The 21,681-nt window shown below is 38.4% G+C and overlaps 1 protein-coding gene across 4 annotated transcripts in view; it reads right to left on the reverse strand.

Annotated features, from left to right (window-relative positions):
- APC (APC regulator of WNT signaling pathway) overlaps window positions 1-21,619 on the reverse strand; it is a 90,819-nt gene extending 69,200 nt beyond the window's left edge. For 3 of the 4 annotated variants that reach the window (XM_039706384.1, XM_039706382.1, XM_039706386.1), the window contains exon 1: window positions 21,289-21,421. The gene's annotated coding sequence lies outside the window, so the exon portion shown is untranslated. Of the gene's footprint in view, window positions 1-21,288 lie in introns of all 4 variants that reach the window. The other variant, XM_039706385.1, reaches the window with a different exon arrangement.
- Between the last annotated feature and the right edge of the window lie 62 nt (window positions 21,620-21,681).

Here is a 21,681-nt window from a genome sequence, read left to right on the forward strand (position 1 = left end):
GGCGCTGCCCGCGCGCCCGGACGGCAAACCCGCGCTGCGCGAGCCCGCCCGGGCTGCGCGCGCCCGGCCGCCGCCGCCGCCGCTCTTCACCCGCCGGCCGAAACACAACATTTAACATTTTTCACGTAGAAATGAAACGAGGTTCTGCGTGTAGTATCATGAAAGCAGGTACAGCTCACCTAGAAATAAATTGAGACATTGCTTGTTAAAAAGGCAGCAGGAAGTGTGTCCTTCAAGGGCATCTCAGATTTCTCAGCAGTTCAATAAAACATTGTTTTCATGTGCTTTTCAGATATGAAATTGTTACTTCTACTTGGTGGCTTAACAATAAATCAAATATATTTAACATTTAAGCGATGCTAAATCAGAACAATAAGTACAAGTTGGAAAAAAAATCTAAAAGACAAATGAATTTATGAAAGAAATCAATTTATGAAACTATTTTATGATCTCCTTTCAGAAATTATCTCTCTCCAAGGGTAAGAATGTAACAACATGTTCATGAGGATGACTCAAAACTTCAAGGAAGCACACTACTGAAATCCAAGAGACAGGAGAAATTAAGCCATATTTCAGCTGTGTTTGTTTTTCACTTTAAAAAACAATTATCTATATAACAGGTACTACAGGAATCTTTTTAAAAACATTGATATAAAGTCAGCTTTGCAGAAACAGCACAATATTAAACCTTTTAAATCCACTAGAATGATTCAAGACTAAATCTATGGGCAGTGCAACCCATCTCAACAAAATGGCATGATAGAAGACATCTGAAAAGGTGCAATGGTTCCCCACCCAGAGCGGAACAATACCCTTCCCTGTGGTATGTTACATAAATTATGGAGTTATACACTTATACAAGGGGACATAAGGATAGACAACTCATTAAAAACATACGTCCTGATATGCCTTTTTATAATCCTTCATTCTGCTTATAATAATCTTTTTGATTTGCATGAGACAAGCAAACATGTAGGACCTCATGGCTGGGATGAGATTAAATGAAAGGCACTGCAGGCCTCTGTGTGCATGTAAGCAATTGCACCACACATGACTTAAATGCTACTAATTTATTATAGCTGTTTCCTCATACCTTCTTTTTCCAATCAGAGAAGTAAATAATCCACACTCAGAAAAGATGCCTTTTACCAGCTAACCTTTTATCAAACATCTTCACGATTAAGAAGAGGTGTGACATATCATCTGCTATCTTCAGGATAGTTTTGCACAAAATTCTCTAACTTCACCACTCAGGCTAACCACAGAGGTACTGTCACTTCAGCTGTTACGTTAAAATATTTTAAGCCAAAGTGAGCCATTAATCAAGAGTGTTCCAGGCTTTATGATTTTTTGCTATAAATCTTCTATTAATTACAGTAATCGTTGACATCCTATGGTTTATGGTGGTTTATGATACACTTGATTCCATTTCACAGCAACCAAGTTTATCCTCCCTCAGCTGTAACAAATTGTCACAGTACTCTTAACAGTTCAAATTTTAGAACCTAGCTAGTCATTAGACCTAAAGCCATCTTACTTGATATCTTAGTGATATACACCACTGCTCTACCCCTCAGAAAATCAAACCAAAATGCTCCCAGTTGTTTTTGTGAAGCTCTCTCCGTCCTAAAATTCTTTATGTTAGTAATAAGCATACATTCAAATAAATAGAGATCACTCAACACCTTCGTTATCAGTTGGCAAATTGTTGCAATAGGAGTTGTACCTTAATACCAAAACAGGATACTCCAGTAGTAGTTTTAAACCTGAAGAGGGGCAAGTGTTCAGAAGTGGCAAGTGCCACACAGCCTGGAATGACTATGTGTGCAAAGCTGACACCAGAGAAACTGACATACTAGGTACCTGAAAACTAAATTCCACACTTAAAAGTGAAAAGCTAAGCTTTGAGAAGTAATTTTCTAGAACCCAAACCATGTGTACTAAAGATGGAAGGCTATGTATTCATTTACACACACCATAGTGCATTTTCTGCAGCTCTGAAAAACTAACTGTAGTTCCCACTATATGAAAAGATTTTTTGCTACTCCTGGTACTGGTTAATCTTTTTTGAGTCTGGGAGTCACAATCGGAGCAAATTCACTGTAGCCTGAAGTCCCACATTTATTTGCAGAACAAGCAGAAACATAAATTCTTTAATGTTTTGTGCCAAGATGACAGCCAAGTGGGAGGGAAAAAGACTTCCTCCCTCATTGTAATGCCCATTCTGTTATGATTTCATAAACATGGCAGCTTATGGTCACATGTACTTACCTCTGCAACAAAATCCAGTACTAAGTCAAATTCAGTTTAATAAACGGCATGCTAATACCAACAAAACACTGTTTGAGGGGAAAAAAAAAGGCCAGGCCCACAGGAAAAAAGAAAGGAATTTTACAAGAAAAAGTCTTTAGACTAAGTTTATTTTTGGCTACTTCTTTTCTGTCTGGAAGATGGAACAGCATGACTTTTTAATTATTTGAAAAAACCATTACCAAGACAGACTTAGCAATACCTGCAAGATATTACATAAACCCACCCTTTTAAATCTATCAGAAGACTCAAATCTCTGTATGAATCCATGTAAGCTATCAAATCCAAAGAACAAAAAGTTTCAATATCTAAAGATACCTGTTCAGTTTCAAATTACTTCTATGATTTTGGACAAGATCAATGCAGCCTACTCAGCCCAGCACTTCCCAACAGTCAGATGGGAATTTGGGCTCAGAAATGGAATGGCAGTATTTTTAAGGCAATTTTTCATGCCATCTATATGGTGTTTCCCATTGCATTTATAAAAATATATTTTGAGACCAAATGAAATTGTCATTAACTGTTACAACCCACTACTAAGTAGTGCTAATTAGAATCTCTGAGTAGATCAAAGTCTGAATTTTTAAAAACATAAGGTACATTCCCCAAAGTATCTATTTGCCACATTAAATCACAACTACCACAACAGAAATTGCAAGAGGTTTTCTGGTTTTAGATAGCTGGCTCATAAATTCTCTCAACCGTTGCAACCTCGCCCTCTGCAGCAATACTCTTCTCTGTAGAAGCTTTTCACTATTTAATACATTTAAAGTGATTGGTATTTCATTATTAGTCATTGAACATGCACAGAACTATCTACCTCAGAAACCCTGGGCAGGGAGTGGTTGGGTAATGAACTAAATTCTCTCACTGGTGCCAGGAACTATTTTGGCATTACTTGCCAATGTGAAACAATACTGCTGCTGAGATCTTGCCTTCAGAATTTTCTAGTGCAATATTTAGGCATTGACTTGTATTAGACTGCACTTTTTAGAAAGATGGTACTTCACAGATTTCATTAACAAGATAAACTGAAGACATTTCACATCTGTTTTACATAAAGTTTCATCTCAACACAGGACTCAATGACAAATTTTAGCAGCTGTAACCAAAGGTTGTCTTGTGCCTTTCAACTTTACATGGGAAAAAAAAAATCAATAAAGCTGAACATTCTCTTTGTTCCTTATTTTCTTTAGTACTGTGAAGGTACATTAATGTCTTTCACTACCTCACAAAGACCAGCTTTCCTCTGAGACCTGTCCTTACCATCTGATCAGGACCAGTGAAAGTTGGCATACACACTTGGGAAGACTCATAACTTGCTCCCATTGGCATTAGTATCACTGTTTTGGCCATTAAGAGCTATAGCCCTGCTTTCTCCATTAAAATTCTCTCATATATACTGCATATTTTTCTCCAACTATAGGAACTTCAACTATGAGCACTAGAAAGGTCATCAGAAGTTTTCCTGAGGATCAATAACCTAAAGGACTGCCTTTCTCACGCAGATGAAGAAAGAATGAAGACAATAACTTTGTCATTGTTCCCAATGAATCATCCAGAACATCTGCAGTAGTCCTACAAAACCAGGAATTTTCTGTACTGAGAACAGATTTTCTACTATACTAATATACAAAATTCCAGCTTTTTTTTTTCCCCCCCCAGGAAGCTGTGCTACCAGTTCCTGAACTTTAGAAGATTTTTCCACAAGCAATGACAAGGTCTGTCTTTCCTTGTTTGTGGGGTCAATTAGCTACCCCACAGACATGCACCATAAGCTAAATGAGAAAAGCAGAAAATTTCATGCTGTTTAGCTATTTCACAACTAAATCAGAGGTACAGAAATACATTACTTGCTCTTTAAATCCTTTACTATTTAATGCTCTCTACTGTTTGCCAATTCCTTACTTTTGTCCAGAAGTAGTCTGCTCTCTGGGGCATCTCCCACTCACACTTTCTTCCCTCTCACTGTTTTTCCATCTGTATGAAGCTTTCTTGCTTTAAATTAAAAAATAAATAAAAATCAAGGAGAAATACTGCTTCCTTCCTCACAACTGTTAGCTCTAGTGTGGAGCCATGGCCCAGCCTGCAATACTGGCCACATTTTCTCAAAACAGTAAAGCAATAATGAAGAGTTTGTTTAGAAAACCATTAATCCAGTGTATTTCACCATCCACTCTTCTATCTCAGCTATATAATAAACACCATCTGACACAACTTTGTGTCAAATTACCTATGATTTCCTCCTCCACTAATTAAGAACATCACACTATCTTGGCATTATATCACTTCATTTCCTCTGCTGTGGCTCTTTCAGCCTTGTTAGGTAAGTTTACTGTATCTGCATATTGTAATTTTCACCTCTTGCTTCATGGATGGTGCTTATTTAATCCACTGAGTGGCTCACCCTTTGAAAAAATTTGGAAGCTGATTTTAGAGATGTGAGCTAGGAATCTTTGTCTTTAATGTGCAGAAAGTGAGTTCACAGTGATCAGGTAAAGAGCTGACTTTCAAGTGTAGCTTAGCCCACTCACCAGGCTGTGTTGGTATGTGCAAACCCACTTATTCCAACTACTTATCCAGCAAATTTGAAAACATGTAATCGCACCTTTTAGCCCATCTGTAAATCTGTTTCAGTAGTCTGTTAAAGGTATTGAAGGCTGAATATCTTCAATATAAAAGCCCTTGGTAAGCATACCTCAGGGATTCTCTGGTGATTAATTTTCAGATGGAAAACCTCTAGGTTATGCCTAGAGGACATTTTTCAATAATACATACGTTTTCTCTTTTCTCCATCATGGCCATAGACTAGAAAAATATGTTTGAAGAAAGATAAAAAACAGTATGTTTTCTCATGTTTCTTGGGAAGTCTCAGACTCTGGATCTGTTTGATGGCAGATCTGCTCTGAGTGCACACTTGGAACACTTGAAGTGGCCTGGATTGCAAGATAAACGCCTATTTTGCTGCTTCTTCATACTCAGCATTAACCATGAGAAGTCACAGTACTCACATGGCACACGGATGGCTGCATGTGCAAGTGGATGGTTAGATTCAGTTTCTTCTTACACTGTGGTTGACAGAGGTCCCTGCTAAAAGATGGATGCTATATGGTTATGTAAGCTTTATAGTGTCCAGGAGCATACCAGAATTCTATACCACTCTGACAAATAGAAGCTCTATCAGTGGAATATTTACCTTTTTCTTCACAATCTTCATTTCAGTCCTCCCTTTGTTTGGTTTGAACCAGATGTTCTTAATGCAAGAGCTAATTTCTTGTAAGCATTCTGACATTTTAGTAGTAATAAATCAGTTAGCTGAAGGTCATCTATTTAGCTAAAGGTCATGAACACGTTTTTTTGCCAATGGTATTGAAAAGGAGGGAAAGTAAATTTTTGTGGAATCCTGTAAGCAACGACCTTTTCCAAAAAACGTATGTTAACCATGACCATTCTCCAAGTCTACTAAGATTAAAAAAGTTCCAGCTAGACACAAGTTTCTTAAAACCCACTGCATTAAGAAAGCCTGTGACAAGATCTAGAAACACACAGATCTAGCTAACTCATAGCTGTGAGTTCTTTCACTGTAATTATAATCTTTTTAAAAAAACTTAAAATTAAGGCTTGAGCCTTAGAGGCTCTTAGCTACAACAGGACAACTGTATCAAATCAATCTAGAAAAACTATCATTTACAAGATAAAGTGCTGGCAAGGAATCTGAGGACACATACATCATACTCAAAGATATATAAAAAAATTCCACATTTCAGTACATAAAAGTAATTACTAGGGAGTTTGAAAAAAGACCACAAATAAAAATGGCTTGTCAAGGAAGATTTATGCTGTATGGTTTAAGGAGTAAAACTTAGCTGGTTTAGAAAAAGGTAGGCTGCTTTTTATCACTGTACACTGAAAATATTTTTAAGTGTCACAAGTTTAAGGAGATCCATCAGCACAGATCAGACAAACTGGAAATTAATTTCTCAACATTGCTGCAGTTAATCAAATCAAAAAAGTTCAGTAGGAATTAAGCCCACAAGTTGAGACAAGAGGCTGTTCTACAGCCTCTGATGTAAGGGTCACACTGAACAGTGCTGGGATCCACTTCAGGGCTGAAATACACTAAAGTTTATGATTCAGTTAATTCAGAATTTAATTCCTTGTAGTGTGCATATACTCATAAGGTCTTGGAACAATCATAATCAAGTCTCACAACATCAAGATTGAGGTGATTGCTTGGTAAGGTTAGGAAAGAAAATCCTCCAGCTCATTTCTTGGGACCAATACAGAACTTCACCATTAATTGATTTCTGTGCATGCAAAGATGAGCTGCTGTGGGAGGCAGCACTCCTACAGAAAGAAGAGAATTAACTCTGTCTCAGCTAAAAACCAGGACAAGAATGGACTTGTGCCCTCAGGTAGCACAACCCTCCAAGACACCTGGCCAACATGCAGTTTTTCTGCTCACTGCCATATAAATGACTGCAAATAATGATTCATGTCATATTTTTGGGTTAGGTTTTGCTCTGGTAGCCTTCTTACTCTCTTTAGTTTATTTATTTACCATAAAACTTGGATGATTTGGGTCTCACTCCCTTAGGGAATTGCTGTTACACAACCCTCTAGGGAATGGTGGCATACTAATTTTTTCCCTCCTCATTTGGCACATTGTCTAGTCAGTTTATTGAAAGTAAAAAATACACAGCCTCAATTCAAAATATGTGCTGCTGGTGTGGGTTGGAGGAATTACATTCTTCTGTTGGGGTTTTGAATTAATGACATCTTTAAATCTTAATTTCAGTAACACTTAATGAGGGGGGAAAAAACCCCTTTTTTCCCTTTAGTTGGAGAGGGAAGTGGTGTTATAAAAGTCTGAGAAATCTAGAATATGTTATGATATATTCTTCTAATAATGAAGGTCCAACTTACTGAATAGCCAACAAGGGATAAAAATGCAAGCATAAGCTGCTCTGCCCAGTATTCAAGCAGCATGAATACTTTTTTAAAATTTATCTACATGCAGAGTAGGAAAGAAATACAAATTTGAAATATTCATTGTATTTCTAGACAAGCTGCTTCCAGTTCCAAGCTCTACACATGTAACAACAGTGCTCCACAGTGATCCCCATTTTTAGAAGTCACACAAAAGTGCCCTTTCTTTGGGCCATTTATCATCTTGGAAATCACCGTGCATCTTCAAAGTAACAAAATCAGCATCTGAAACAGCTACGACTGAAAATTTATCACTGCCAAGTTACTTCAGTACAATACTGGGAAAAAGCAGTTGAAAAAAAGGACTGATATCTATGCCCAGAGCAAATAAAGCATCAGTGGAGTAAAAGCTGAAAAAATACATTTAAGTCTATCAAAAACTGAGAAGGGAGGAATTCCTTGATCTAGATAGAATACATATTTCAGTTGCAGCTTCTCTTCCCAGTTTGAATCCAAAGTCACCAGCTAATCAACCAAAATACTTAAACTGCATGCACTAAATCTTAGAACCCATAATAGAAATGCATGATTAAAGTATATAATGTTGCAACTCCACAGAAACAGTCAGATTACGATGTAACAATTTAAAACTAACATCACTGGTGTACTTTGCATTTTAGATTTCAATCCCTATGACAGGAGAAGGGAAAATTTTAATTAATCAGAACAATACCTATAAAAGCTCTCCATCACTAAGTATACTAGAAGACTACTTTTTCTCCTAACACATAACCCAAATACTTCAATCTTAAATGAAAAGATTGTGTTTTCAAAAATTTCCAATGCCAGTCAGCTAGAACACCAGCCCTTAGTCATATTTGACACAAACAGTCCTTCTCAGGATGGATTAACATTTCACAGATCCATTACTCTTTATAAATGTATATATTTCTAATCAAGTACAGAATCCCTTGCTAGAAGTAATTTGTAACATTTTAATGATAAAACTCAAACTATTCAAGTTTAAAGTTTGTCTTGCAAACTCAAGTAAACTGAGCAATCCAAATAAAACTCTGACAAACAAACATAATACATTTTTTCTACACAAGGAAAAAAATCCAAATAGAGTAGTCTTGCAGGGAAACTTAATGCCTGAAAATTAAGGTAAGCTGAGAGCTCAAGAATTTTAAGTATTTCCCACAACACTGAAGGAGTTAATTTGTAAGCTAATTACCCCAGGTGGCAAGAGAAAGACAGAAATCTTCACAGTAGGTAATACTTGTTCTAACAAGGAAGAAACAATAGGAGCGATCCCATGCCATTGACAAAATCCCTTCTGTCACTTGAACAGAAAACCAAAGTCGTTCTCCAGAAACACAATAGTCAGTAATTGAAATTTTCTTATTCAAGACTATGAATGAGCTGTTGTCCAGTCTCACTTCTTTATTTTTCTGCTTTACTTGATTTTTTTTCCCCATCTCGTGACCAGACACTTGGGAATTTTGTTCGATATTCACGTTGTGGCACTCATTCATCACATTATCACATACAGGTGTAACTAAAGTCATCTGGATGAGTGACTCGACCAGAATGGCTCTGTGTGCCCAGATGTGCACCCACCACACAGGTGGGTGGGACAGCACCTGTGACAACACACACCCACTCCACAATGTCCAAGCACTTCCAGGAAAGGCTGGAGTCACAGCATGACTTCACTGAGTGAGCTACAAAAGTAGCGGCCTTCTAGTCTATACCTGGCTGACATTTTTCCTGGTGTTCTCATATTTACTGGTTTCTGCCCCTCCTTCCCCGAAGAGCAAATGCTGCCAAGTGCTGGTAGTGAGGCTCATGACAGCCTTACTGCCCAGTCCAAGTGCCTGGTAGTGTTCTGCACCGCAGGCTTTGAACAGCAAATTGCTTTAGCATAAAAGCTGCGTCCTTTTAAGGATTTGAGGTTTCCACAACATAAAGCAGTTCTGAACCTTATGAGGCTTCTAGAAAACACAAACAATATAATTATATTTAGAACTTAGAGAATTCAAAACAGAGGCAAGAATCATGAAAAGCACTATCCATCCATGCTCAGAAATGGTACAGTAAACATAAATGGAACACATATTGAATAAAACAGACAATTCTTCTCCAAACAGTGAACCAGGTGGCAAACTGCTGACACGAACAATTACTTGGCATTCTAAAGAACTCCATCACTTCTACATCACTAGTCAGAAAATTTTCAAACAACAGACACTGGCTAAGGAAGTAACAGATAAGTACCTTCCAAAGCCACCCATATTGAGAGCATTTGACTTTTAAGACAAGAGTTAATATACTGGCAGAGAGCAGAAATAAAACAGCCACAGCAGCACTGGTACCTTGAGGGTGAACACATCTTCCAGTATTTTCTGAACAAGTAAAAATATTCTAAACCACCTAAGACTTCTAAATTAGAAAACAGTGAATTACAACCCGGCTTTGTCACTACAACTAATTTCAGGTCTTCCTTGCTGCACACATACCAGACTGTCACATGGACTCTTCAATAGCTTTACATCATTCTGGGCACTATTTCACTTGTGGAAAAAAAAAGACCTGGACATCTTGCTCACAAGTAAAATTGAGAGAGTGATTTGGAACAGTATAAAGACAGTCATGTATGGACAACTGCTCTTTCATGGAAAACAAAGCAATACACAAATCCACTGGTTTTAGAGGAAGACAAGTTCTCTTTCTCCATTCAATTAATTCTTTTCAGCTTCCAGCACTTGAAACATTTTTTTGGAAAAAGCTTTATGAATCAAGTCTAGTTCTCAAGGTCTTAAATGACATTTAGACATTTAATTAGCAAGCCATCACTTGGACTGGCATCTAAAGCTTTTGTCAGAGACCTAATTCCATGCCAATTCAAACATCCCATTAGTCTTATATTAACCAAAAAGAAGCCTCATAATATTCTGGCTACTTGATTGCACTGGCATGCATTAACACAACAGTGGAATGAATCTAACTGAATGCAAGGATATAGATTTACAGTGTATACATATTAAATTAACACAGATGTTCTAGGACAAAAATGTAATAACCATGTATGTATATGAACGGGTACTCAGGCATACTTTGTGCTTCTTGGTACCCTGTATGAAATGTCAGAGACACTGAAGTGAAAAAAAGAAAAAAAAAAGGCAAAAAGATTGACTTAATAAAAGCTGTTTAAGTGATCCCAAACTATGCCCTGCTCTTAAACCTTTCTAGAGCTCATTCTGAACATATTTAGACACTTACACATGTGAATAAAGCATCATTATTCTATGTTGTCATTTATCCCCTAAGACATGTTCAATCCATCAGACTTCTAAAAAGTAACTAACATCTATAACAATGCATATAAACAAATAAGCTATATTTGGAAAGAAAGAAAAATCACAGTGCCCTTTTTCATCTCGTATTTCTAATCTAGACCTCTAGTTTTCAATGAAATAACAAAACAAGATGTAGAAAAATTCTAGAAATCATTTGCATGCATTCTGTAAGGTTTTTTCCTTGCTTTTGTGGAAACAGAGTCACTGCTCCACTACAATGGGCTAAAATCAGACTCCTATACAATGAAATGCTTGTAGTTGAACAATTTGAATACCATAGAACAAAGCCCTAATACAGTAATTCTGCTGAAACACAGAGAAGAAGGAAAACTTGTACGAAGAATGATTAAAGAAACAGGTATATAAAGAAATCGGAAGCAATGAAAGCATTCAGTTGTCTTTAAATATGGTATTTATAAAGTCTGTAAACAAAATTTTTAGTATACTAAAAAATTATTTTTAAAAATCAGTTTAACTTTATGTTAAAAAGTAACTATGTGGAAGTATATCAATCATATATTGGATTTGTTAACCTTGGAATCTCATGTATTTCAGCACTACCTGCAGACACTATCTCCTCAGCAATGACAGGTGACAAGAATAGTGTTACTAGGGTTATTGTAACTGAAGTTTTTACTGCAAAACTGCTGACAAATACATTTTTGATGACAGAAGTAAATAAATTGTAACATAATCAGCTTTTTTTTTTTAACTGGTCTAGATCCTGGTCTATAGTAGATGCTACACATCAGTTATTTTTGTTGTATACCACATGTTGATAGCCAATAATTTTACCCAAACTTCATTCCACATGTAAGTCTTTCATGACTAATACAGAGTAACCAAAAAGACTTTACTTGAGCCCTTGGACTGCAAATTCTGTGGGAAACAGCTTAGAAAGGATAGAGATCTTAAATGCAGATCTTTCTGAGTAAAAAATACAGACTTTGCAAACAATCTCAGTAAGAAGAGGCAAGCATTTAACTGCAGAAATCCCATTATTCAAGGCATATACAGCATTTTCTTTGTAGAAAGTCTAACTCAAATACCTGTATCTCTCTCTCCACAACAGAGCTGAATTCTAAAAGCCACAACAACAAAAAAAAAACAACCCACAAAAAACAAAAAAAAACCAAACAAAAAAAACCCACAAGAAAACAAACAAAAAAACACCAAAAAGAGGGGGAAAAAAGTACTGAGGAGTTCAAGACGACTTTGGTCTGGTATCTTTTCTACTATAGCGAAGCAGCACAGCTACTTAGCCCTTTACCACGTATGCTTTGCCCATCATAAATGGGAATTTTTCACTCAAAGAACCTCTAAACATGAGGATAAGAGACACTCTTTCTTTCAGGCAAGCATTAGGGGTGCAGGCAAGCATTATGGGTGCTGGAACAGGCCTGAAAGTACAAACTTTTCTTTCAGAATAAAAGCTATTTCCCTTTGTCATGAAAATTAAGTCTCTACTTATGTACTTCAAGCTTTAACTGAAGAGCAAAATGGTAAGATGGCCAGCAGTTTCACTGAAATAAGCAAGTTGCTATAGAATACCAAAATTTCAAACCAGGAACTACATCAGCCACAGGAAAAATATTTTTTTATTAAATAGGTAGAAGCAGTGCAATGGTCACCCACTTGGACCCTTAAAAGACAATAAGTAGACTTCTGACAATGTTTCAAAGTGTTGGGCATTAGAACTCACCACTTAATTACATGAAAAAGCTAACAAATGAAGGCATACCAAATTTCTGGGCCTGAGAACAAGCTTACACTTTTTTGAATAGTAAAGCCAACATGACCAACCATCCAGATCAATATGATTACCAAAAGACTTTGCGACACAAAAATAAATAATTTCAAATGTGTATTTTCAAAACACATCAAGTATTAGGATGGTGTTTTGGAAACAAGTAACCATGGAAAAGACACATGAAATCTGAGCAGCACTAACCAAGATAGACTGTAGCAGTATGACACTAAGATGTCAGCGATTTGAGACAAAGTGGAAGTTATTTGCAAGACTTGCATCTGAATTTAGAACTACAAAGACAGCGCTACTATGACCCGAGTCCAAGAGGAACAGCTGAGGAACTCAGTATTTTTATTCAGACACTGTAAACACAAACACTTAATAAAAAAACTTAATAAAACTAAGAGCTTGTCTGATCAAACTACTTTACTCCATTTCCAAAATACATGTCTTGTTTCATAGTTTGATGAAGCTTAGCCTGTTCCAAAGGATGTTAGACTTACAAAAGCAATGGAGGTAACCGTTGATGACTGAAATGACAGTCAACACCACAGCACTCAAAAAATGTTGCATTACCTCTTTACAGATGGTTCAAGTGGGCAAGGAATAGATTGCAATAGTAAATTACATCAGAAATTAGGCCATTTCTACTCTACTTTTTTTTAAATATATGAGCATTTTAAATATTTCAATTATCAGTGATAACTGAATGTTTCAATGTTTCCATTAGAAAGAAAATAAAAGCTGTTGCTACATCACACTAGTAGAAGAAACCTTGACCATCTATGAGGGACAAGCAGCATGATTGCTTCTGGTGGAACACAAACATATCTGCTCAAATTCTTATACCACAGCCTCACAAAACACTTTTCCTGTATCTAGTGAATTACATGACAGTTCTGTAACTATATTTGTTTCCAAACAAAGCTATATTTTTAAAAGAAAAAAGAGTCTATGTAGCATGGGGGAAAATGTTGGAAAATTCTTATAACCTTCACACAATAGTGTTTGATCCCTATTAATGACTAACGCTTAGTTATACCATATAGTGCTTAGTTAATGATATAACTTTCCCAATAACTTTTTTAATTTATTGTTTTAATTAACCATAAGCAGTGTAAATTTCTGCTCTGTCACCTGTCACTGCAGCCAGCATTTAGTAAGGTTTGTCATAGCCTGCTGTTCCCTCTGTGGGAACAGAGTTTGGGAAAATTACTGAAATTCTTCTAAACCAATTCCAATCAAGCTGGATAAGCTTCACTGCTCTCAGTCCTAGAGCAGTTAACACAGCCTGGGAGAGATCTAGTGCTGAAACTGGACACAAGGAACACAGACTTCATGGACCACAAGGATATTTTGCAAAACTCTAAACTAAGAAAGTAACAAAGAAAATTTAGCAATTGTATTGAAAACCTCTCTGTGATAAAGATAATTAAAGGAGTGAAAATGTGGGCTAATTAGGATGAGAAGCAAGAAAGCAAGAAGCAACGGAAGCTAGAACACTAATTAATGAAAAGAATGACCGTATTTATAGACAACGAACATTAATTTTTTTGCTACAATGTGTAGTGAAAAGGTTTGACAGTGGGTGTGGATGCTGGGCAGAGCTATCCCCACACACCCAGCAATCTGAGTAATGTTGACTTCCTAATGTAACAAACTGGTTGGAGAGTTTATTTCAATAACAAGTCTGAAACAAACACTTCTAAAATAATTACAAACTAAACCAGTGTACTCTCCAAGCCACTAAATTCCAATGTCCCAAAGTAGGTATCAACATGGTAAAATTCCTTCCCATTCCATCCCACATATGCTTCCAAATGTAACCAAAGGTTAATTAACGTTAACTATGCAGCAACTTTCCCCTTCCCCTTCTCCCCCCTGCAAACAAAAACACTGAAATGGAGGTCTAACTATAAACCCACCTCAATTTTACCTTTCTCTGCAGCACTAGCTTTTTTGTTATTGTAAGTTGTAATTAAGAGAAACTGAGGAGTCTCATATTCATCAAACTCTGCTACTTGGCAAATGAATAATTTCTGAGAACAGAGATCAGTTTCACGCAAGAGCTTTCTATGCACTCTGAGGAACAACTACCTACAGCAATCAGGAACACAGTCTTTATAATGACATGTGTAATGAATTGTAGAGAAGGTAGGAGCCTGCAACTCTATCCCAACTGAGAAGGACACAAATTTATTACCAAACTACTTATAAAAAACCTATTAACTACAAAAGCCAAGAGCAAGAAACACTCATCACAACAAAGATCTCTGCACACTACATGCTGTGTTTCTCCATTTCTAGTAACACACTGGAATTTCCATGAAATTATTCCAACAAAATGTCACATGGCATATAACAAGCAGATTGGACAAATTCCTTATAATAATTTTGATGTACTAACACTTTGCTCCTATCACTCTGAAGTTTATTCTGTTTCTCCAAGCGTAACACAAGTAGAAACATAGAATACAGATCCATTCTGTATATATCTGAACATGAAGTCTGTGACCAAAGATATTCACACAACTTTTGCACCAAAAAAAAGTCTTGCAAGACACTGATAGGTAGTATCTACTGAAGTTATATGGAAACATTTAATGTTACACTACTTTTTATTTTCACCTCTATGTTGGAACCTCATTTCTTATTTCTATAACCATAATGTATTGTATTTTTATTCACACTCTTACCTTTCCATATTCCCAAAAACAGTACACTAAAATCACAAACACCAAAACCAAACAATTCAGATGTCAAAAAACAAACCAAAATAAGGAGCAGGAATCCACTTCAGCAAAAAGTTCTACCCTGACATGCTTACTCAGCTATTCCTTTGCCATTTTTTTAAGATTAAAGAATCATTTAGGTTGGCAAAGACCCTGAAGATCAACATCCACTGCCAAGCCTTCACTCAATAAACCATGTCTCTAAGTGCTACAATCACATGCCTTTTAAGTACCTCCAGGGACTTAGAAATGGTAACTTTTTCTACCATTGTGATATTCCATAACTTGCCCTGGCAGCCTGTGCCAATGCTTGACAACCCTTTTGGTGAAGAAATTTTCCTTGATATCAAACCTAAGCCTCCCGTGTTGTAACCTGTTTCCTCTTGCCCTATCATTTATTACCAGGCAGAAAGAATCTCCACCTCACTACAACTTCCTCTCAGGCAGTTGTAGGGAGCAATGCATTACCACTAAGCCTCCTTTTCTCCAGGCTACATACCCACAGCCCCCTCAACTGCTCCTCATTTGACTCATGCTCCAGCCCCTTGCCCAACTCCCGTGTCCTTCTGTGCACACGCTCCAGCCCCTCAAGGACTTTCTGCTTCACAGGGGCCCACAGCTGCACACAGCACTCGCTGCAGCTGCGGCCGCAGCGCTGCCCAGCACAGGCCGACGCTCGCTGCCGTGTTCCTGCTGCCCCTCTGCTGCTGACACAGGCCACCCTGCCCTTGGCCTTCTTGGCCGCCTGCCCACAGGCTGCCTCACGTGCAGCTGCTCTTGAACAGCTCCCCCTTTTTGTCACCAGCCATTTTTCCAGCCACTTTTCCCACAGCCTGTAGAGATGCAAGGGTTGTTATGATCCAAGGCAGGACTGTGCATTTGCTCTTTTTAAACCTCAGGCCACTGGCCTCACCCACTGACACAGACTGTTCTGATCCCTCTGCAGATCTTTCCTACTCTCTGGCAGATGAACACTCCTGCCTAACTTAGTGTTGTCTGCAGACTGAGGGAACACTCCTTTCAACAGGACTGGTCCTAACACTGGACCCTGGGGCATCCCACTGGTGCCCAGCCACCAGCTGGATGTAACTCCACTCATCACCACTCCCAGAGTCCAAATGTCCAGACAGTTTTTCACCCAGACACCACAGCTGTCCAAGCCATGAGCAGCCAGTTTTTCCAGGCGAATGCTGTGGGAGACAGTGCCAAAGGCTTTGCTAGAGTCCAGGCAGGCAACAGCCACAGCCTTTCCCTCATCCACCAAGCAGGTCACGTTGTCACATTAGACCAGGTTGGTGAAGCTGGACCTGCCTTCCATAAATCCATGCCAGGATCCTAGGAAGGCAGGGCCTGATTCCCTGGTCATCCTGAAGACCAGATGACACTCAGCACAATCTGCTCCATGGCCTGCCCTGGCACTGAGGCAGCTTGGCAGACCTGAATCAGAAGTCACCTCACTACCTACACAGAGTCCTCAACCCACAAACTCCAGTTGACAACAAGCCAGTAAGGGCTTCAGGGAAATGCTTCTCATTCATCAGCTGACTTTCATCTTATAGTATGCAAACAAATTTAAATCTTATTCCAAGAAATGGCAAAGCACAGCCAAGTACTATACTGAGTTTTATGACCTCCTTCACCTATAGTGAGAGAACAATGAGACAAAGTAGGCATATTTGTGTAATACACCTAAATAAAATGTGTTAAATCAGAATTTTTAATACTATTCTGTAAGGAAAAAAAAATTGCTTAGTTCTAAAGAGATTCTTGGCTGAGATTCTTTAAATAGAAGAACAGCAGCAATGTGGATTCTCCATAGCAGGGGTTTCAGCTACGAGAAAAAGCTCATGTGATCCTGAGAACCTTTTTCCATTAATAAAGGGAAAGCCAACTCACACAATTTATGCTTTCATGATTTCTTTGCACTCTTGTCACACAACAATGAGAAGTCCTAGTTTCCTTCCAGTTCCCTCCACAAGCCAGTTACTACAAAAAAAGGCCAATCTACTAACAGCCAAACTCAGCTTTGTGAAACTCAGCACATTTCAGAATCTATTTAAAGCAGCCAACAATCATACCATTAACAGAAAAGTAAGAGCTTTTTATTGGTATCTGATTTCCAGAAAAATAAGCAACTTTCACTCCAACAATTTAACCTATGTATAAAACCTAAGTATTAAGTAATGTTTGACTATGTCACCAGAATTCTGTTATAGGGTAAGAATATAAAGTTCGTAGCTTCAAAAAATCACTGCATTAAGAGCAGCATCATACTACTTTGCACAGTCTAAATTCTTTTTATTTTGAAAATAAAGTCTACATGAATAATCTGTCTTCCATTACAGATTAATATTCTATTACCTTAGGGTTAAAACGCACCCCTGAAGAATAATACTACACCTATGAAGGCCATATCAAAATGCTATTGCTACTTAAACTTCAATGCTTTCAATTAACATTTCCATAGGGAAATCAAATTATTTGTCCTGTAATACAACTGTATTTACTTATTCAGACCATAGTCTTGTCCACTGAATTTTATTTATCTTCTTAAAATCCATGTGGAAGTAATGGCAAAATGAATTCTCTCTGATCTCAAAAAGCATTAATGTTTCTAAAATATTTTATTTCCACTAGAGATGACCAATATTTAATAAAGAATAACTGCTTTAAGACACAAATGAACATACTCATGAATCCAATTAATCTTTGGCAGTAGATTCAAATTAGCATATATTATCTTTGTGACCACGACCAGCAAGCAGTGTCAGAGGTACTGTTAAAGTAGCACATGGAGATACCAAATCTAAAAAAGCATTTATCTTTTTAATCTTTCTTCCAACCACACACCTCTCTCCCATCCTCCATTATCCCTGTTAAATTGAGATACAATATTGAGCAAATGCTCACTGCCCAGTAGCTTTACCACCCAGCTACAAATGATACAACTCATTGCTACCTTTCAACTAAAACTGAACAGCAATCAGGCAACACCTAACGTTCTATGACAGCATACCACGATGTGCTATTGAAATAACCACCACATTTATTTTTAACACTATTTTAACCAAAGTTGCATTTGTAGTGATAATTCTAGTTGATTAGAACCAAAATCCCAACAGTGTGAAGTAGTGAAACTTTTTAAGTTGGGTATGTTAATCTGAAGGGTATCAGAGGTGTGTCTATGAACTAATTGGGGTTTTACTTTACCAATATTCATAAAAAAAGGATTATGAAAATAATATGAGCTTGAACAGCAAACAATTAAAAGATTCACTTAAAAATGAGTTACAACTATTTCGCAGCAGAGTTCACATACATTCATTCAGTGTGTTTCATACATACATTTTTAAACTTAAAATGGAAACTTCCAAATACACTTCAATGATCATAAAATAATCCTGACACTTTTTTCTTTTAATATTAATAATCTTGATACTTCCATTAAAACATGAAATGTTAAAGTCTGTATTTCATTAACCAAGTCCATTACCTACAAGCTAATTGATTGCTTATTGCATCAATATCCTGTAAGTTACTAAAACCATACTGCGAAAACATGGTAACTTGATATAAAAAAACTACATATTGCTTTCTAATGTCCAAATTATACTGAGACAACTCAAAGAAGAATATGAGGCACAATCCAAAATCCAAAGGATTCTTACACTAAATTTTAGGTAAGTGTGAGTGAAGACCACAGAATTAACAGATTTCTACTGTATAATGCTATGAAACAACTTCTGAGAAGTTGCAGAAGTAGAGACAAGATGAATACTATCCTAAATCAGTGGTGTGTTTTCACTTCCTCCTTACAGGATGTGTAAGGGTAGAAGGGACACAATAGCTCAACCAGTCCCACCTCTCTACTCAAGCAGGGTCATCCTAGATGACATTGTCCAGAACTCTCTCCAGGTTCTGGAATATCTCCAATGAGGGAGACTCCACAGCCTCTCTGTGAAATCTGTCCCAGTGTGTGATCATCTGCATAAAGAAGTTCTTCCTCATATTCTGGTGCAACTTCCTGTGCATCAGTTTCTGCCCATTCCTCTTCTCCTACTGCTCAGCACCTCAGAGAAGAGTCTGGCTCTCTCTCTTGACACCCTCCCTTCAGATACTTACAGACACTGATGTGATTCTGGTTTGTCCAGACTAAACAGGCCCTGCTCCCTCAGTTTTTCCTCCATGGTATTTTCATGCACTCATGATACTTCAGAACAGCTTGCAAGTATTTCCAAAAGCATTCATCACCTGTGTGAATACTTCCGTTTATTGTTACTGAGCTGCTTGAAAGACACTACAGAAGTTAACTATTAAAAACCAATTCAACCTGTTTTGCTTGTACAAAAAGAAGGAATTTTCAGACTTTAGCAAAGATAAAATTTTGGGGCGTAGTTCGGTGGCCCGGCGAGCCACATCAAAATTTTCTATCTCAATCATGACAGGATTGAGGAAGATTTATTGTTAACTAAGCTGTTTAGTTCTAAATACAATGACAGGTTATCTAGATAGAAGAGATTCTAAAAATAACCTAAAAGTATTTATGAAAAGTAAATTCTAACACTGAGTTTTTGACATAAAATAAGTATATTTGTGTATTAAGCATACTGAAGATACTGCAAATACAAAATGCAGGTGTTTGTTAGGGTCAACAGCTACTAGTTTAGCATTAATACAAACCAAAATACTACCACAAACTCACTGCATACAGTGGCACAACACACTGCTGACAGTATTTGTTGTATGTTCCAAAAAATCTGCATTTGTGTATTTGTGATGTCACTTACGTGGGGAATACTTTGTGCAGCAGATGTCTGGGTATCAACAGCCACTTGACATATCTGAGCATGGGTTTCATTGCATGGGGGATGTGCATAAACAAGGCGGGCTGTAATACATGCTTTATGCTCAGCTGAGTTTCTTATTGTATTTCTTAGAAATAAAAACCAATAATTCAGTAACTATATCACCATATGGCTGTCCACAATCTTTCTTTCTCCTTTATGCAACCAAGTACATATACACCTCAAACCAAATACGCTATTTTGACACATATAAGCACCTAAGGAGAGCAAGTACTTGAAAGGCCTTTGTCAATGGGCACAACTACACTATAAATATCTTCACTCTAACTAAAGGAAAAAACCGTATCAAGGAAGTTGAAGCTGAAGCACAACAATGATCTCATGATCTCCACTTCAATATTTCTTGAGTGCTTAGGACTGGACAAACCCATCTGGCATACAAGCTTTTTCAATGTCAGTTTAAAAATATTAATATTACAGCACCTGCAGAGGAAAAAGTTCTGTTTCTCTGCATTTCAATTAATGACCTAATCTCACTTAACTCTTGATGTAGCCTTAACTTATCTAAATGTTAGCAGTACTTCTGAAGCAAAGTTTACAAATCTGTGCTTCTCCACCTGTACACAGAACTATCTCCTCTAGTTCAACCAGTGCCTGGTAGAAGCAAGTACATGAAAACAGATTCTGCAGAACTATGTTTTATTTTTTCAGGAAGTTAGAAGTTTCTGTGCCAGCCTTAACAAAAGGCTTGTCTTACAGCTCTACAGGTCAGCATCATTATACCATTTATAGCTGAGGGGGGGGACACGCAAGGCAGCAGCAAACAAGTAAGTCAGATAGTTTAGTACACCTGCATCTTCATTTCTCTGCACTTACTCGATGAAGTCTGACGTTTACAGAGACTGGTACTATTTCGCTTTACATCCGCTCAATTCTGAAGTGGTGAATGGCCGCTAAGGCTAAAATTACTACAGAATCTAAGGCTGTGGTCACAGACACCTGTACACACCCACCCTTCGTCACCAGAGGTCAGAGGGCATATAACAGAAGAAATAAAGCCTCTTCACAGAGTTTCCAGGTTAATGACTCGTTTAACAGTGGAGTTTTTAACTATGGTTTTTGCAAGTCAAGTCCTTTAGATACCTTTTCTCAGGAAACAGCAGGTCAGCTCTTCCTAAGACGCAGCCTTCATATTCCAGAGGTATTCTAGCTATGGAGTACCTGAATGCTTTCAGACTTATTTTGAAGGACCAAACCAAGTAATGTCAAATGACATCGCGCTACCGCAAAATAAAATTTTTAAAAAGGAACGCAAAACAAAGCTGCTGCACTGTCTTCGAGTGACACGCACTGGACCGGACAGGAGCAGCGCCCCGAGGGCTCAGCCCGCTCCCGGCACTCACCTGTGCGCCTTCCTTTGCCCCCGCCAGAGCCGCCGCGGCTCCTCCGACGCCTCCGCCGGGCCGCCGAACTACGCCCCGACTCCGGGGCGGCGAGAGGCGCCGGGCAGCCGCGCATACGGAGCAGCCCCGCTCCTTCCTCACCGGCTCCCTGACCCGGCTCCCCGACTCCTCATCCCCGCTGCGGAGCTTCGGGACACCCCCGGCCGCCTCCTCCGAAGCCCCTGCCGCTGTCCCTGCCCAGCAGCCGCCCCCCCCCCCAGACGCGGCACCGCGGCCGCGTCGCCCCCGTCCCTCACTCGCCGCCCCCGGCCGGTGCCCCCGCGGCCGCCATCTTGTCCGGGAGGGGAGAGGGGCACGCGCAGGCGCGGCCGCGGCGATCCCGGGGCCGCAGCG

This window comes from Passer montanus, unplaced genomic scaffold, assembly GCF_014805655.1.
Source record: "Passer montanus isolate IOZ18808 unplaced genomic scaffold, ASM1480565v1 scaffold190, whole genome shotgun sequence".
NCBI classification, from domain to species: Eukaryota; Metazoa; Chordata; class Aves; order Passeriformes; family Passeridae; genus Passer; species Passer montanus.